This window comes from Lolium perenne, chromosome 2 (genome assembly GCF_019359855.2).
Source record: "Lolium perenne isolate Kyuss_39 chromosome 2, Kyuss_2.0, whole genome shotgun sequence".
NCBI classification, from domain to species: Eukaryota; Viridiplantae; Streptophyta; class Magnoliopsida; order Poales; family Poaceae; genus Lolium; species Lolium perenne.
In genome coordinates this window covers 245,015,180-245,030,831 of record NC_067245.2, presented here as the reverse complement: position 1 = coordinate 245,030,831, position 15,652 = coordinate 245,015,180, and the positions used below count along the sequence as shown (strand labels likewise).

Sequence of the window (15,652 nt, the reverse complement as noted above, 5' to 3'; positions counted from 1 at the left end):
GAGTGATAAGACTCAAGGGGGCAAGTACTAGTGTGTTTGTGCAGTCTGTAATTATATTTGCGATGTGTCCAAGACATAGTTGTGCTCTATGTTATTTGTGAACAAATTCTCCATATTGTTTTGTAAGTATCATACAGTGATCTGTGCAGTCTGTAATGGTATTCGCAATGTGTGCAAGACATAAGCTGTGCTCTATGTCATTCGTGAACAAAATTGTCCTAGTTGTGTTGCAAGTATCAAAATTCGACCTTTGACAATCTGACCAATGTTTGTACAACAAATAATACACAAGTGCAACAATGTGAATCGATCAAGTAGTGTTGTTCATACTTCCGATGGTCCCTCATATCTGCATTGCATGAAATAACACACAAGTCAGTGGCACATAAAATAGTAGAAGATTAGTGCAAGCTATTTAAGAGTAGGGCTGAATCAGATACTCACTCCTTATGTAGCCTGCACTTCATCTTGTTGTTTCTGTTATGACCTGGTTGATTGCAAGCAGTGCACAACCTCTCCTTCTTCCGCTCGTCGTGTGACAGTATCCTGCCATGTTTTGACGTCTGTTGATTCGTATCCTTGTCCTTATAGTACTTCTTGTTTTGTTTAGGTGCTCCTTTGGTCTCAGCTTTATCAGGATCACCCACTACTGGTGCATCTCCTCTGTTTTGTGCGTCCTCATGGTAAGCCGTTGAACGACTGTTCTGGTCACCTTTTCTCCTGTGTATTATGCCTTTCATACATTTCATAAGCTCGCTGTAAGATTCTGGGTCATGCAATGCTGCATCAAAAGCTTCTGCTCCAATTTGGGTAAGCTCGCTATGCTTTCTCCGCTCAGCTACCCCTTCCCATCCCCATCCGTACAAATCACTCTCGCGTCTCGAGGGCAAACCATACCTTGCATCCTTCGAGAACCTTCGGAGAACACAACAGTTCGGAATTTCAGAGCACCCCACAAAATGCAAAACAAACAAGATGTGCTTGCAAGGTAGCCCTTTCCGATACATCCTTCGGCAGCTGCACGTTATTGTTTCCTCTTTGCTTTCAGGTCTGTACTCCACTGAAAACAAATACTTACGGTTATTCATCCATGACACAACGAAGGTTGTTAACCCACCAGCACATCCAAGTTGATCTACAATCTCTAGGCCCCCAATCTTTTTCAGCTCCCCTTGAACGAGGTAGAAGTTTGTAGCAGTGAATTTACGGGCAGCAGACATCTCTATATCCTTGTACCTGGTAACTGCAACCGGTACTGTCTGAGAGTCTATGGTGTCCTGGCGGGCCTCTTCCTCCCGGACACGGCTACTGTTATTCTCGTAGTGCACAACCATATCCACCATTGTCAGTCCAAAGTCAAGGTGGGTGTGTAGGGTGGAGTTCAAACTCTCGCTCCTCTGGTTGCTTTTCATTCCGAGGAAATATCCATTCGCTAGATACGCGGCTGACCACAACTTCTTCCTCCTATACATCCTCTTCATCCATTCTTTGGTTAATTCCGTCTGGTGCTTCTCGACGAATGCCCTCCATCTCTCCTCGAATACTTGTTCTGAAGTGGTGTAGTACAGCAGCGACCGGAATTCATTGTGAGCCAGGGAGTCAATGTGCTTCTTCATGTTCTTCTCAATATGCCACGTACAAACACGGTACCACACGCCTGGAAAGACTTTACCAACAGCGGCGATCATTGCAGCGTCCCCATCAGTGATGATCCCTTTAGGCTTCTGCTGATACATGGCTTTCAGGAATGTTTCTAACAACCACTTGTATGTTACTTCCTTTTCGTCCGAGACAATGGCGCATGCAAAAACAAAGAGTCCGCGGTGATTGTTTATTCCCACAAAAGGTATGAACGGCATAGCATACCGATTTGTTTTGTACGTGCTGTCAAACACCAGCACGTCACCGAAGTCGGCATAGTCCTGCCGAGACTGAGAATCACACCAGAACAGGTGTAACAATTTTCCACCTTTACCAAGCTTGTAATCAAAATAGAATTCAGGATCATCTCGCTTCCTCTTCTCCATAATGCCAATGGTTGTGTTGGCGTCACCCTTTGCAAGCATCTTCCTCTTTTCACGGCAAGACATGTTGTAAAGATCCTTTCTTACAAATCCTACCCTGCTGTATTTTCCATTGTCACTGATAAATGTCCTCATAATGTTGAATAATCTCATCCCAGCAGCTCCCAGTGACATGATCCTAGATTTCTGATGAGCCTTGATCTTTCTATGAGACCTCATAAAAGCGATTTGATCAGCTGTAGCAGGCTTATGGTTGTGATTGTCGTCAAATCTCAGAACAGTCCAAACACCCTTTTTCCTGTTATACGACACACTGAAATGGGCACCACAGTTGCAGCGAGACTCAGGACGGTGCCTATACGTTCGGCCTTTCATTTCTAAGTACTTGCTTTCACGTTGCCCAGCCCTGGAGCAAAGAAACCGCCTATACCGAATGGTGGGTGTCCCTAATTCATCAAGGCGTTCCTTTTTCTTCTCGCGTCGAATGCTAAAACCATGTTCTTTGGCATACTTGTTGTAGAAATAATAGGCAGCCTCTTCGGAAACAAAGATCATGGCCCTTACAGCCTCATACTTTCGCTGTCTGCTCATTTCAGCATCAATATCATATGGATCCTTATTATCTTCCTGCTTAGTATGGTCCAACTGGGAACTTCCTGTCACCTAAACAAATATGACAAACATGGCGTTATTGTTACAGACACTTTGATTTGTTCTATTATGCATTGCAATGCATCAAAATAAAATCTTACTTCGCTTTTGCATTCAGATTTTGACAGCTGTGAAACCCCCCCTTCTAATGATTTCGACTGCTCAGGAATATCCTCTTCATAAGCAAAGTCTTCCAAATCAGAATCCCCATAGTAGGTAAGCTCACTGTTTCTGATTACAACAACCTGCGCAATTTGTAGGAAAATAGCAAATTACATGTATATTCATCTTCACCTGGAAGAAGGCAAGTAAGATAAAAGAAAACATACATCACTCGTATTTTCAGAAGTGGGTTCATCATCTGTCTCTCTTATGCTGTCTTCATCATCGATGTCCATCTACAAAATTTGCAACAAGGAGGCAAAATTCAAGGACAAAATATTCCCATGCACACTGTACTGATAAAATATGAAAATGTGAGTGACTCACATTATCAGACTCAGATACAGGATCACCAAAAATGCTATCATCATCATCAGACGAAGGTACTTCATATTCATCTTCTGAAGATGAAATATCAAAAGCCTCCCATCTAGAGTCATCAACGTCTGTAGTTGCTTTCTCATTGTCAATCCCAGAAGCCATAGAGCCGTCCATCTGTCCAAATAAAACCAGCATCACTGACCTAATCAACATAAAAACTCGGCTTGGAATTCATTGTGAAATGCTGATTATTAACAAAAAATATACGAAAAAATTGGTAAAATTTTGAACAACAAATTAAACCCTAAGCACAAATGCGACAATACATCATATAAAGTATACATGGAATAATAATAGAATAACAGTGTGGCACGGGGGGCTAACCTCTTCTGGGCGTCGGTGGCAATCTGGGCGGCCACGGGAAGTTGGGCTCAGCGGTGCTCTGCCTTGCAATGGATCGACCTATATGTCGATCGTGGGGAGGCGGAGGGTGGATGACTCAGACGTTTGCCGCTGTATTGTCGTGCGCACCGCGGTGAAGGCCAACGATCCACCGGATGTGGGAAGGATAGGAGATCGCCGAGGTAACCAGCCACGCCTGCTACGATTCACCGGGGTATGTGGAAATGGCGGTGGTGAGGGATCGACCGGCTACAACAAGACGGAGGGATCAAAACCCTAGGTATGAATGGCGGCCGTGGGAGGGGAGGGGTGGAGTTGGGCCAAGGTTGGACGCCGGATCCTTGCCGCGATCGGCGGACAAGCAGTATTCACCGGAGCAGATCTAGATCGGAGATCGCCGGGCTGGCGGCTGCGACGAGCTGATCAAGCTACGTGAGAATGGAAACTGACAACCGACGACGATCACCACATCGATCCATCGGACGTATACACCGACACGTACATACACCGAAACGTACATACACCGAAACGTACATACACCGAAATGTACATACAGCGTATACCCTTTCAACGAGTACAAGGGTACACCGTATACCCTTTCAACGAGTACACGGGTACAATCGATATGGATCTTCGGGGGCTAACCTAGCCCGACCCGTTAGCGCCGGCGGAAGGAGCACGTGCATAATGGTACGGTTATGCAATTGTTCGCTTGGGGGCCTATGGAAGCAGTCGCCTCAGACAGAACCAGCTGGAGAAGAAGGCCAAGGCCAAAAAGCGTGCCGCCGCCCGGGTTAAAAGCGCAGCAGGGGCTTCTTCCACAGATGGCAACGCCAGCAAGGTCCAGGCCAACGGCGCGAAGCGAGGTGGATATAACAGCAACAACGGATCGTCTCGGCAGCAGCAATCGGGCGCGACGTCGGGTGGATATAACAACAACAGCAACGGACCATCAAGGAAGCAGCAACCTGGTGCGGCGGTGAAGAAGGTTCCTGCGGAAGGCCTGAAGTTGCCGCCGGCTGCCATGAAGGCTCCTCCTCCGCCGCCCGCTACCGTGCAGGCTCCTCCTCCGGCACCACCGAGCCTATGCGACGTCAACGAGTTTCCTTCGTTGAAGTAGAGCTAGACAATAAATTGTGGCTTTTCGACATGGCATTAGATCGTAGTGTGCATCTTATTCGATCGTTGTGTGTGGTTAGTTTTTACTTCCTGTACTGATCCAGCGATCAAGTTTCTATTTTATCAATGGAACTATTCTAAGTAACCAAAACTTTCGGGGAAGTAATTATTGGTACTACCTGCCCAATCTTGAAAATTAATTCAATGCATATGCTGGGCTCTGTTCTCGTTTTGAAAACAAAACAAAAACTTGAGAAGTCAGGGATGTTTTTTTTATGTATTTTTTGACCAAGCTTATACCAAAAAGGAAACTACGACGTGGCTATTTTTCAATCGATATAGAACTAACTTAATTCTCCAAATTTCATGTGTAATTATATGTAATTGGGAAAACGATATGTAAGTGCATACTCGTGTGCAATTGCACACCAATATGTGATTATCTAGTGTGGACTTATCAGAATACAAATCTAACGGTTTTAGAGGTAATCTAGAACTAACTTAATTTTTCGTTGATATAGAACTAGCAAAAGAGGAAAAAATATACCAATAACTATAGTACGATATCACTATATCACAATTGATTTTCTGTTGTAAAAGGTTTGTTGTTTATTTGTTTTTTAGGTGTGTGCGTCAACTTCCATAGTTGTTAAGAAAACACATTTTGATCAATGCTTGTAATTTTGTGGCCACACCGACCAAATAAACACGTAATTAAGAAGTGTATACATGTGTTACCATAAATCATGTATGCTTGATGCATTTTTTTGTATAGCGATATGCTTGCAACCCATTAAACATTTATTTTCAACAAAAGTACGCAAGTTCTCAACAGAAAATCTTGAGATGGAAAATATAATGGTTCTATATGTTGTTTTAGCTAGGTTTCCTGCCCATGTATTTCAAGACCAAATGAGAGGATTTACCCTATACTCACATCATATTTTGGCTCGCCAGTAGTCACAATTATACTAAACGTTTAGACTCTTTAAAAATGATTTTTTGATGATGTAGCAAGTACAACTTTTATTAATTATTTAGCATATATATCTACATAATTTTTTGCCACATGTACAACTATAATGTATAGAAATGAACTTGTTTTGTGAAATTATACGAAAGGCTCATCCTTGAATTGTTTTTGACAATTGTGTGAAGTGTATAGTACAATTGTTCCATGTACACAAGGCCATTATATTATTGGGATTTCTAGTTTCGTGCCCCTGGTTCGTTAGTTGTACTCAGTTTTCCCCAGTCCCTTAGTTTTTCCTCAGTTTTCCCCTCCTCTAGTTTGAAACACGCACAAGTGCTGGAACGGCCGGTAGCCGTCAGGTCAGAGGCCTTGACCGTTAGTCTGACCGGGTGGGGCCGCACAGGGGCAGCTCCTCCACCTGACCTCCGTCTCGTGCTGACGGGTAGGGTCAGGAGACACGTCGGAGCAGCCATCCATCTATCGCTGACGTGTGGGCCGTTTTATTTCATGATTTTATACGCGGTGCTGCCAATGACAAATGGGGCCGCTCTATAGGGCTGCCGCAGCCAATGACCAGTGGGGTCGTCTATTTTTCAGGAAAAGACATATATTACCGCTCTGTGGGGCTGCCGCAGCCAATGACCAGTGGGGTCGTCTATTTATTTAGAGAAACTCATATATTGCCGCTCTGTGGGGCCTCCGCAGCCAATGACCAGTGGGGTCGTCTATTTTTCAGGAAAAGACATATATTGCCGCTCTGTGGGGCTGCCGCAGCCAATGACCAGTGGGGTCGTCTATTTATTTAGAGAAAATCATATATTGCCGCTCTGTGGGGCCTCCGCAGCCAATGACCAGTGGGGTCGTCTATTTTTCAGTAAAAAACCCATATTGTCGCTCTGTGTGGCTGCCGCAGCCAATGACCAGTGGGATCGTCTACTTATTTAGAGAGAAAAAATCATATATTGCCGCTCTGTGGGGCCTGCGCAGCCAATGACCAGTGGGTCGTCTATTTTTCAGGAAAACTCACATATTGCCGCTCTGATATATGTCTTTAGAGAATATCATAGAGAGAAGCAACAAGTTCGCTAATTAATTATTCTTAAGCTAGACCGGAGAACCGCTGGCAGCTCGTTCCCCACCGTCGGACGGAGCAGCCATCGCCGGCGCCTCGTCGCGCCGCCGGCTCTGTCCCCCGGCGGCGTCGGACGAACTGCGGCGCTGCACGTCAACCACGGCTCCAGCACTTGTTTCGTCCGCACGCATTGTACCCACCGCAGGAAAGTCCGCCGCAAGCAGATCCGCCGCCCACGACGACCGGGATTTGTTCCGCGCACCAATTGGTATAGCTTGGTAAGACCTCCGCTTCTGCCTCCCCGCCCCTAATCGATTCGGTTCCCGTAATTTATTGGAGTTTGCAGGTACGAAATAGTCCTCAATGTCTGGTCGTAGCGGGTACACCGGCGAGGGTGGGGATTCGATCATGTCGTGGCCACGTTCTACTTCTCCTACCTCGTCGGAAGTGCAGGTATCTAGCTTCAGCTCTCTGTACTACCGTTGAATTTGAAGTTCCGCCATGGCCTGTTGGGGTGATTTCAGTTGTTCTTTTTTCCATTATTGTTACAGTTAGCCAGGCAAGCCGATGATCCATGGTACATTGCATACCAAGATGAATCAACCCAGTGGTGTAGCCAGAGGATGGATTTGGAGGAGAAGGTGGCCAATTTAGGTGATGAATTGGCCCGTAAAAACCTGATGATATTCGAGCTGAAGCGTATTGTGGAGTAAGAAACGAAGAATTCAGAGCTTATTCGCAAGGAGAAGTTGAGAGTTGAGACAGATCTTGCCGTATTTGATCAAGTGGTAGAAAATCTAGAACATGAACTTAAAGTGATGGGAGAGGAGAAAAGTAGATTCATCTGTGCAGTTTTATTAGGTGTCATCCCTGTCCTAGCAGTTATGTGGTTCTGGTAGACGATTTAGTATAGAATTGTTATTCAGTAGATGGCTCTAACCACTGTATTTTGTTGTGGCTCTAAGCACTGTATTTTGGTGTACAATTTACTACTTGTGCTAAGTAATGCGCACGATAATTTTAGAATGCATGAACATTTTATAAAAGTGAAGGGATCCCAAAATTGAAAGCATGTACCAGCCTCCGGATCAAATACATATTGTTGTGGGTATACTTCATGGGTGTACCATCGACAGTGCCTAGATCCGGCAAGCCCGGGTGGCCCACCGACGGTGATGAGGCATGTGGCCCATCGGGCGGCCCAGTTGCTGTTGATCATGAAGGAAGAAGTCCAGCCCAGGATCAGCAGGCCGGATCCGTACCGACATAGGAGTAACCCGGATCCATGGAGGTCCACGAGGAACCCGGATCCAGTATGACGTGTATGGGAGGCGGATCCGTGGCGTGCACGGCAAGATATTGTACCGTAGCTAGGCTATCTGTAATCCGGCTAGGACTCTCCATGTAAACCCTAGATCCGTGCGCCTTTATAAGCCGGATCCCGGGAGCCCTAGAGACACAACCACAACTCATTGTAACAACGCGAAAGCGCCCAGATAATTCCAGACAAGCAGCAGTAGGCCCTGTCATCGTGCAGGTGTTCCGAAGCTGGGTAACTCGCGTACCACCGTCCCGTGAGCACTCCGCCCTATGGCCCCTACTTCTTCTCCCCCTCGTGAGGATCCCTCCTCTGAGGTACCGTCGATTAGGCAACGACAGTTGGCGCCCACCGTGGGGCCTGTGGCGTCTGGAGGCCGGAACCGGGAGGGTTCCGCCATGGGAAGCTACGACGACACCATCGCTGTGGGGCGCGTCCTTTACGCCGGGAATCTGCCGATCGTCCCTCCGGATGAGTGCTGGATTCCGGCTAGGACAAACCCCGTCAAGCTCTCCATCGTCCCAATAGGCGGCATTCACATCTTCATCGGGGAAACCGTCGATTCCGACGGAAACCCACTGGTAAGTAATGCAGACGCGACCGCCGCAGAGCTGGACGTTGTCGCGAAGATCCGATCTGAGATGCAGGAGCTTCCCAAGGAAGATTCCGCCTTAGATCTGGAAATTTCAAAGCCCACCCAATCCGCCCCTGAGTAGGAAACAACGGTGGAAGACCAATGCAGATCCGCCTGGGTCTCCCAGGTGTTAGAAAAGCAGAGGTGCCACTTCGTACACTTCTTGGCCCATACCGCCGGAACCGCCCCTCAAGAAGCCGGAGCTGGTCCTGAGCAGGTAGAGGCACCGGAAAACGGCGCAGATCCGGATCAGGCTCAGCCTGTCGGAAAAAGCGAAGCTCCGGTTGAAGAGTCGATTTTGGGCAATCTGAGCCCAATTTCCGGAGATACCTCCTCCATGGAGTCTGATGACTTCGTTCGCAAGATAAGGGAATACGGATACAGTGATCAGCCCGAAGTCAACTCCGCCCAGCCTAAGCAAGTTCTCGCAACGATAGCAGCGCAGGGACAAACTAGATCTGAAGAGCCAACCAGCCAATCTGACCCTCAACCATCCCAACAAGGATCTCCAATGTCTCGGGTGCGACCCCACAGGGATCCTTCCTCGGAGGAAATCCTGTCAGCAGAGGAGGTGGCCGCGCGTGCAGTTCTTAACACACCTATAACCCCGGGCGACGCCGCAGATCTGGAGGCTCTAGAGGCCGCCAGAAAGGAAATGCTGGCTACAGCCAAGAGACTCGCCCATACCGAAGCTGCGTTAAAGGTAGGAAGGGCAGATCATGCAGCCTGGCTGGAGAACTTCGACAGACAGGACCGCGAGATCACTGCCACACTCGAGCAGGTCAAGAACATGAGGGCTGAGTGGGAAGGAAAGATGACCTATGCGCAGGCGGAGGCCGATCGTATTGTTAGAGAAGCAATTCCGCCTCGCAGGATACCCTTCAATACGCCCGCAGATCACCAGCCGCTGGAAACTCCAAAGGACAACATGCAGAAAGCAGCGGAATTGCTGAAGAAGAAGGACGAAGAAGTTGACATCAACTATCTCCGCACACTTGTCGCTTCAGCAATGCAGCAGCAGAGCAAGGCAGATACTTCGCGCAGGTTGGAATCCAATCCGGATAACTGTGTATCTACCGCGCAGAAGGACGATGAATCGCACACCGGATCCTCGGAGCGCAGAAAAAGGGCCAGGGAGCACCCAAATCCGATCCCCGTTCCGTCACAGACGCCTCCGTCGGATCCAAGAAAGGGAAAGGATGCGATGTACTCCGGAAGAGACAAATACCGCAACCCCTCTCCTCCGCCCAACGGTTACCCGCGACCCCCTCGCCGCCGTAGTCCAGCCGGAAACACCAGGCCCATAGGGCATGGTGCGCTTGTTATCCGCGACAACGTGCTGCCAAGAAACAGAAACAGGGAGCGCTCGCCGGAACCTCGCCGGAATCAGAACAATGTTCATGAGCCCGAGCCCAGGAGGAGTCGGAATGAAGATCGTGGTCCAGAGCCTCGCCGGAACCGTGATCCAGAACCTCGTCGGAGCCGCGACCCAGAACCTCGCCCGAGCCGAGACCCAGAGCCTCGTCGGAGCCGTGACCCGGAGCCTCGCCGGAACGACCAGGGCAGCCAGCGCCAAGGCGAAGGCAGTCACAGGAGCCGGAGTCAGCACCAGGAAGGCCGAGGAGATTCAGATGGCGGAAGCAAGAAGTCAGACCGCCCACCTCGCAGGTCTCCCTCACCACCACCTAGCGGTGGCGGCGGAGGTGGAGGCGGAGGCAATGGCCGGAGATCTCGCTCTCGCTCAAAGTCTCCTCGCCACGGCTCGCGCGACGCGCGGGACCGCCTTAACGAGTACAGAACCGACTACATTGGCCCGAAGTGCTTTGGCAGGATGATTCGAGAGGAACCAAAGCCAAGGATGAACCTCAAGCTACCCGGAAATCTGAAGCATTATGATGGCACCGAAAGGCCGGATACCTGGATCGAGGATTACTACAATGATGTAACCTTCGCTGGAGGAACCCCTAACATCGCCTGCCGCATGCTCCAGTTGTACCTTGTAGGTCCAGCCCGGATCTGGCTCAGCGACCTCGAGAAGAACTCCATCTTTTGCTGGTTCGACCTGAAGAACGCTTTTGAGAAACACTTCAGGGGTACCTACAAGAGACCTGCCACAACAAGCGACCTACAGGCTTGCATCCAGAAGAAGGGCGAAACATCGAGGAATTTCCTCACCCGATGGTTGGCATGCAGAAACGAGTGCGAGAACGTTGACAACCGCACAGCAATGCACGCTTTCATTGGGGGCTTGCAGTGAGGAGGATTGCTGCGACACAAGCTAACCTGCTTGGTCAATGCAAATAAACTGACGTTGGATGACATGATCACCATCGCTAGCGATCACACTGCCGCCGATGACGACGCAGGCGGTGATCTCGCAGCTACAGCACTCCCCCTGCATCAACAAAAGAAGAACCGTGACAACGGCGGCAGCAGCAGCCATAAGCGCAAGAACCCTGATGACCAGAAGAGTGGCGGATCCGAGATGGTCGCCATGGCGTTTCAACGCGGAGGTCCAGGAGGCGGAAGAGGACGCGGACGCGGAGGCGGAGCCGGCAGGGGTCAGCAGCATACCTCCGAGGTCACTGCTGCCGGATCCCGCGCCCCACAAACCTATGAGGAATACAGAGACATGCCCTGCCTGGCCCATCTGGATCCGGTTACAGGGAAGTCCACTCATACCAACCGCAACTGCAAGTGGGTCAATGATCTAAAGAACGACCCGGAGGCCGGATACAAGCGCGCCCGGAAGCACCGCCCTCGCGGAAAAGGTGGCAAGGGCAAGAACAAAGACAAGGAGGACGATAGTTCCGAGGCGATGGATGAGGATGATAACTCGCCGGATCCCAAGGCAGGAGCCGCAGGTAAATCCAATCCATTCGACAAAAAGAGCGTGGGGGCTTACCACACTTTCCTCGGAACCCCAACAGTACGCGCCTCCAAGTCAGCTACCCGGATCCTGAACGCCATAGTTCCGGCTGTGCCGCAGTACGTCAGGTGGTCGGAAATCCCGTGCACATTTGACAGGAAGGATCACCCCGCAATTGTGCCAAAAGAATGCTACGCCTTGGTTGTAAGTCCCCGCATAGACGGGTATGACTTCTCCAAGTGCCTCATGGATGGCGGAGCCAGCTTGAACATCATGTACCTGGAGACTCTAGAGCGGATGAACCTCACCAAGGAACAGCTCAAACACAAGAACACCGAGTTTCATGGCGTGGTTCCGGGTAAGAAGGCGAACTCCCTCGGCAGCATCACACTTCCCGTGGCTTTTGGCGATGTTCATAATTTCCGCGAAGAGAAGATCACGTTTGAAGTTGTGCCCTTCAAGAGCTCCTATCACGTCATCTTCGGCAGGCCCACCTACCACAAGTTCCACGCAAGAGCGTGCTACATCTACAACAAGCTCAAGATTCCGGGTCCTAAAGGTATGATTACCGTATCCGGAGACTACAAAAAGGCTCATGAGTGCGAGTTAGGTGAAGCCGCCTTCGCAGAGTCTGTGATATCCGGAGAAGAGCTGAAAGGCTACAGAGCCGCGGTGGATCCGACTGAGATGCAGACCACCAAGAAGCAAATCTCCGAGCAGAAAACCTCCTTCAAGCCCGCGATAGAAACCAAGAAGCATGACCTCATCCCAGGTGACTCTTCCAAGCAGGTTTCAGTCGGAGCCAACATGGACCCCAAATAGGAAAGCGCGCTCATCGAGTTCCTCCGCGCTAACATGGATATCTTCGCATGGCAACCTTCTGACATGTCCGGAGTACCTAGGGAACTCGCCGAGCACTACCTCAACATAAATCCGGGGGCCAAACCAGTGAAGCAAGCTATGCGACGCTTTGGAGATAAGAAGCGCCGCGCCATAGGAATGGAACTAGCAAAGTTACTAGAAGCAGGTTTTGTAATAGAAGTTATCCATACCGATTGGGTCGCGAATCCCGTCCTTGTACCCAAAAAGAACACTGAAATACTAAGAATGTGCATCGATTACTCTGGCTTGAACAAACATTGCCCGAAGGATCCGTTCCCCTTGCCGCGCATTGACCAAGTCATTGATTCGACGGCGGGGGCGGAACTTCTGTGTTTTCTTGATGCGTATTCCGGGTATCATCAGATCCGGATGAAGGAATCCGACCAAAAGGCGACTTCATTCATTACCCCGTTCGGTACTTACTGCTATGTTACTATGCCCTTTGGTTTGAAAAATGCAGGCGCTACCTACCAACGTACGATGCAGCGGTGCCTGAAGGACCAAATTGGCTGGAACGTGCACGCTTACGTCGACGACATCGCGGTCATGACCCGGAAAGGATCCGACTTGATCAGCGATCTCACAGAAACCTTCGACAACCTCCGCAGGTACAAGATGATGTTGAATCCGCTGAAGTGCGTCTTTGGCGTGCCAGCCGGAAAACTCCTTGGCTTCATAGTCTCTCACAGGGGCATTGAGGTTAACCCGGAAAAGATCAAGGCAATTCTGTGTATCAAAAGGCCAACTTGTCTCAAAGATGTGCAACGACTAACTGGTTGTGTCGCAGCAATCAGTAGGTTTGTTAGCCGTCTTGGCGAGAAGGCATTACCTCTGTACAAGCTGCTGAAGAAAACAGACAAATTTGTCTGGGATGACACAGCCGACGCAGCTCTTCGAGGGTTGAAGGAAATACTTACCTCCCCCCCTATCTTGGCAGCTCCAGTAGAGTCAGAGCCAATGCTCCTTTATCTGGCAGCTACCAACAAAGTCGTCAGCCTCGTCATCGTGGTGGAGCGAAAGGAAGAAGGTCATGAATATGACGTCCAGAGACCTGTCTACTACATCAGCGAGGTGCTGACGGAATCAAAACAGAGATATCCTCACTTTCAGAAACTAGCTTATGGCGTGTTCCTAGGCAGCCGGAAGCTGAGGCATTATTTCCAAGAGCATCCGAATGGGGCCGTGAGCAAGGCTCCGCTGTCAACAATTCTCAACAACGCTGACGCAACAGGACGTACGGCTAAATGGGGCATCGAATTATCCGCCTTCGACATCGCTTACAAGCCAAGGACTGCGGTAAAATCCCGAGTTACAGCAGATTTCGTTGCAGATTGGACAGAAGCTCCGGATGCAAGTCTGGAGCCGGAACCAGAGACATGGGTCATGCACTTCGACGGATCCAAGCAGCATCAAGGCTCAGGAGCCGGAGTCACCCTGAAGTCCCCTACCGGAGAAGAACTGCAGTATGTTCTGCAGATCCACTTCGAAGCTACTAACAACATGGCGGAATATGAGGCTCTATTACACGGTCTGCGCATCGCTAAGGAACTTGGGATCAAGCACATCATATGCTGTGGAGATTCCGACCTGGTGGCACAACAAGTAGCCGGAACCTGGAACTCCAGAAATTCCGTCATGGCGGCCTACAGAGACGAAGTTGACGAGATCGCCAAGAGCTTCCTCGGATACGAAGTCAAGTACGTCAGGAGAGACGATAACACAGCGGCAGACATGCTATCCAAGCTCGGATCCGGCAGGAAACCAATTCCGCCTGGCATTTTCCTGGAGCATCTCCGGATACCCTCAGTTAAGGGCGCTAACCCGGAAAACCCAGAGGTGGCAGTATCTCCGGCTAGGGAAGTGATGGCTATCATTCCGGCTTGGACACAGCCTTTCCTGGACTACCTCATCGATCAGACGTTGCCAGAGGACGAGGTCCTCGCACGACAGATCGTCAGACGAGCAAGAACCTACACAATAGTTGATGGACAGCTCTACAAACGAAGTGCAGCAGGGGTATTTCTTAAATGCGTCTCCAATCAAGATGGCATTGAAATCCTCAGAGAGATCCACGCAGGGGATTGCGGGCATCACGCCGCTCCCAGATCACTCGTTGCAAAAGCCTTTCGGTTAGGTTTCTATTGGCTTACAGCTAAAGAAGACGCTGATAAAATAGTCAAGACCTGCCGAGGTTGTCAGTACTACGCTACTCAACCAAACGCTCCAGCCCAAGAGCTGAAGACCATACCTATCACCTGGCCATTTGCGGTCTGGGGGCTCGATATGGTTGGTAAGTTAAAAAGATCATCTCCTGGCGGTTTTGAGTACCTCCTGGTCGCTGTTGACAAGTTCAGCAAATGGATCGAGGCTAAGCCAGTGAGAAAAGCCGATGGTGCTACGGCACTAAAATTCGTCTGCAGCCTCGTGATGAGATTCGGCATCCCACACAGCATAATCACAGATAATGGCACGAACTTCGCTCAAGGAGAATTGAGGGATTATTGTGAAACAATGGGGATACGACTGGACCTCGCATCTGTGGCTCACCCACAGTCCAATGGTCAGGTTGAAAGGGCTAACGGCCTAATATTATCAGGAATTAAACCACGCCTTGAAGGACCGCTGCGACGAGCAGCTGGAGCTTGGGCTGATGAGTTGGAAGCTGTTCTGTGGAGTTTACGAACTACCCCTAACCGTATCGACAGGTTTACCCCTTTTTCCTGGTATACGGATCCGAAGCCGTGCTTCCCTCGGACATCATCCACGTGTCCCCGCGAGTTTCCGCCTGCAATGAAGAAACAGCTGACGAGGCCGACAGCTATCTGTGGACCTGATCGAGGAAGCTCGGAACTTAGCAGACCAGAGATCCGCCATCTACCAGCAAAAGCTCCGACGTTATCACAGTCGTCGAGTTCGGAAACGCTCCTTCATGGCAGGAGACCTGGTCCTCCGCCTTCGACAGGTGAAAGACCATAAGCTGCAATCTCCATGGGAAGGACCCTTCGTCGTTAGCAAAGTGCTCCATAACGGGTCGTACTACCTTGTTGATTTCCGTGAGCTAAGGGATAGACCTGCTAACTGGCACCGGAAACGCGAGCGCGAGGATCCGGATGACATCTACGATGAAACAGATCGCCCTTGGAACATTGCACAGCTACGTCCTTTCTACACTTAGCATATATTTTCCGAGTTCTAAACTCTGTAATAGTTATACATGATCAATGA

The 15,652-nt window shown here is 49.7% G+C and overlaps 1 long non-coding RNA gene across 1 annotated transcript; it reads left to right on the top strand.

Moving 5' to 3' along the window:
• Positions 1 to 6,544: 6,544 nt before the first annotated feature.
• LOC127330552 (uncharacterized) lies at positions 6,545 to 7,386 on the top strand. The gene is made up of 3 exons (XR_007869325.2): positions 6,545 to 7,002; positions 7,071 to 7,177; positions 7,276 to 7,386. It is a non-coding gene; the product is annotated as an uncharacterized lncRNA (long non-coding RNA).
• Positions 7,387 to 15,652: the final 8,266 nt, after the last annotated feature.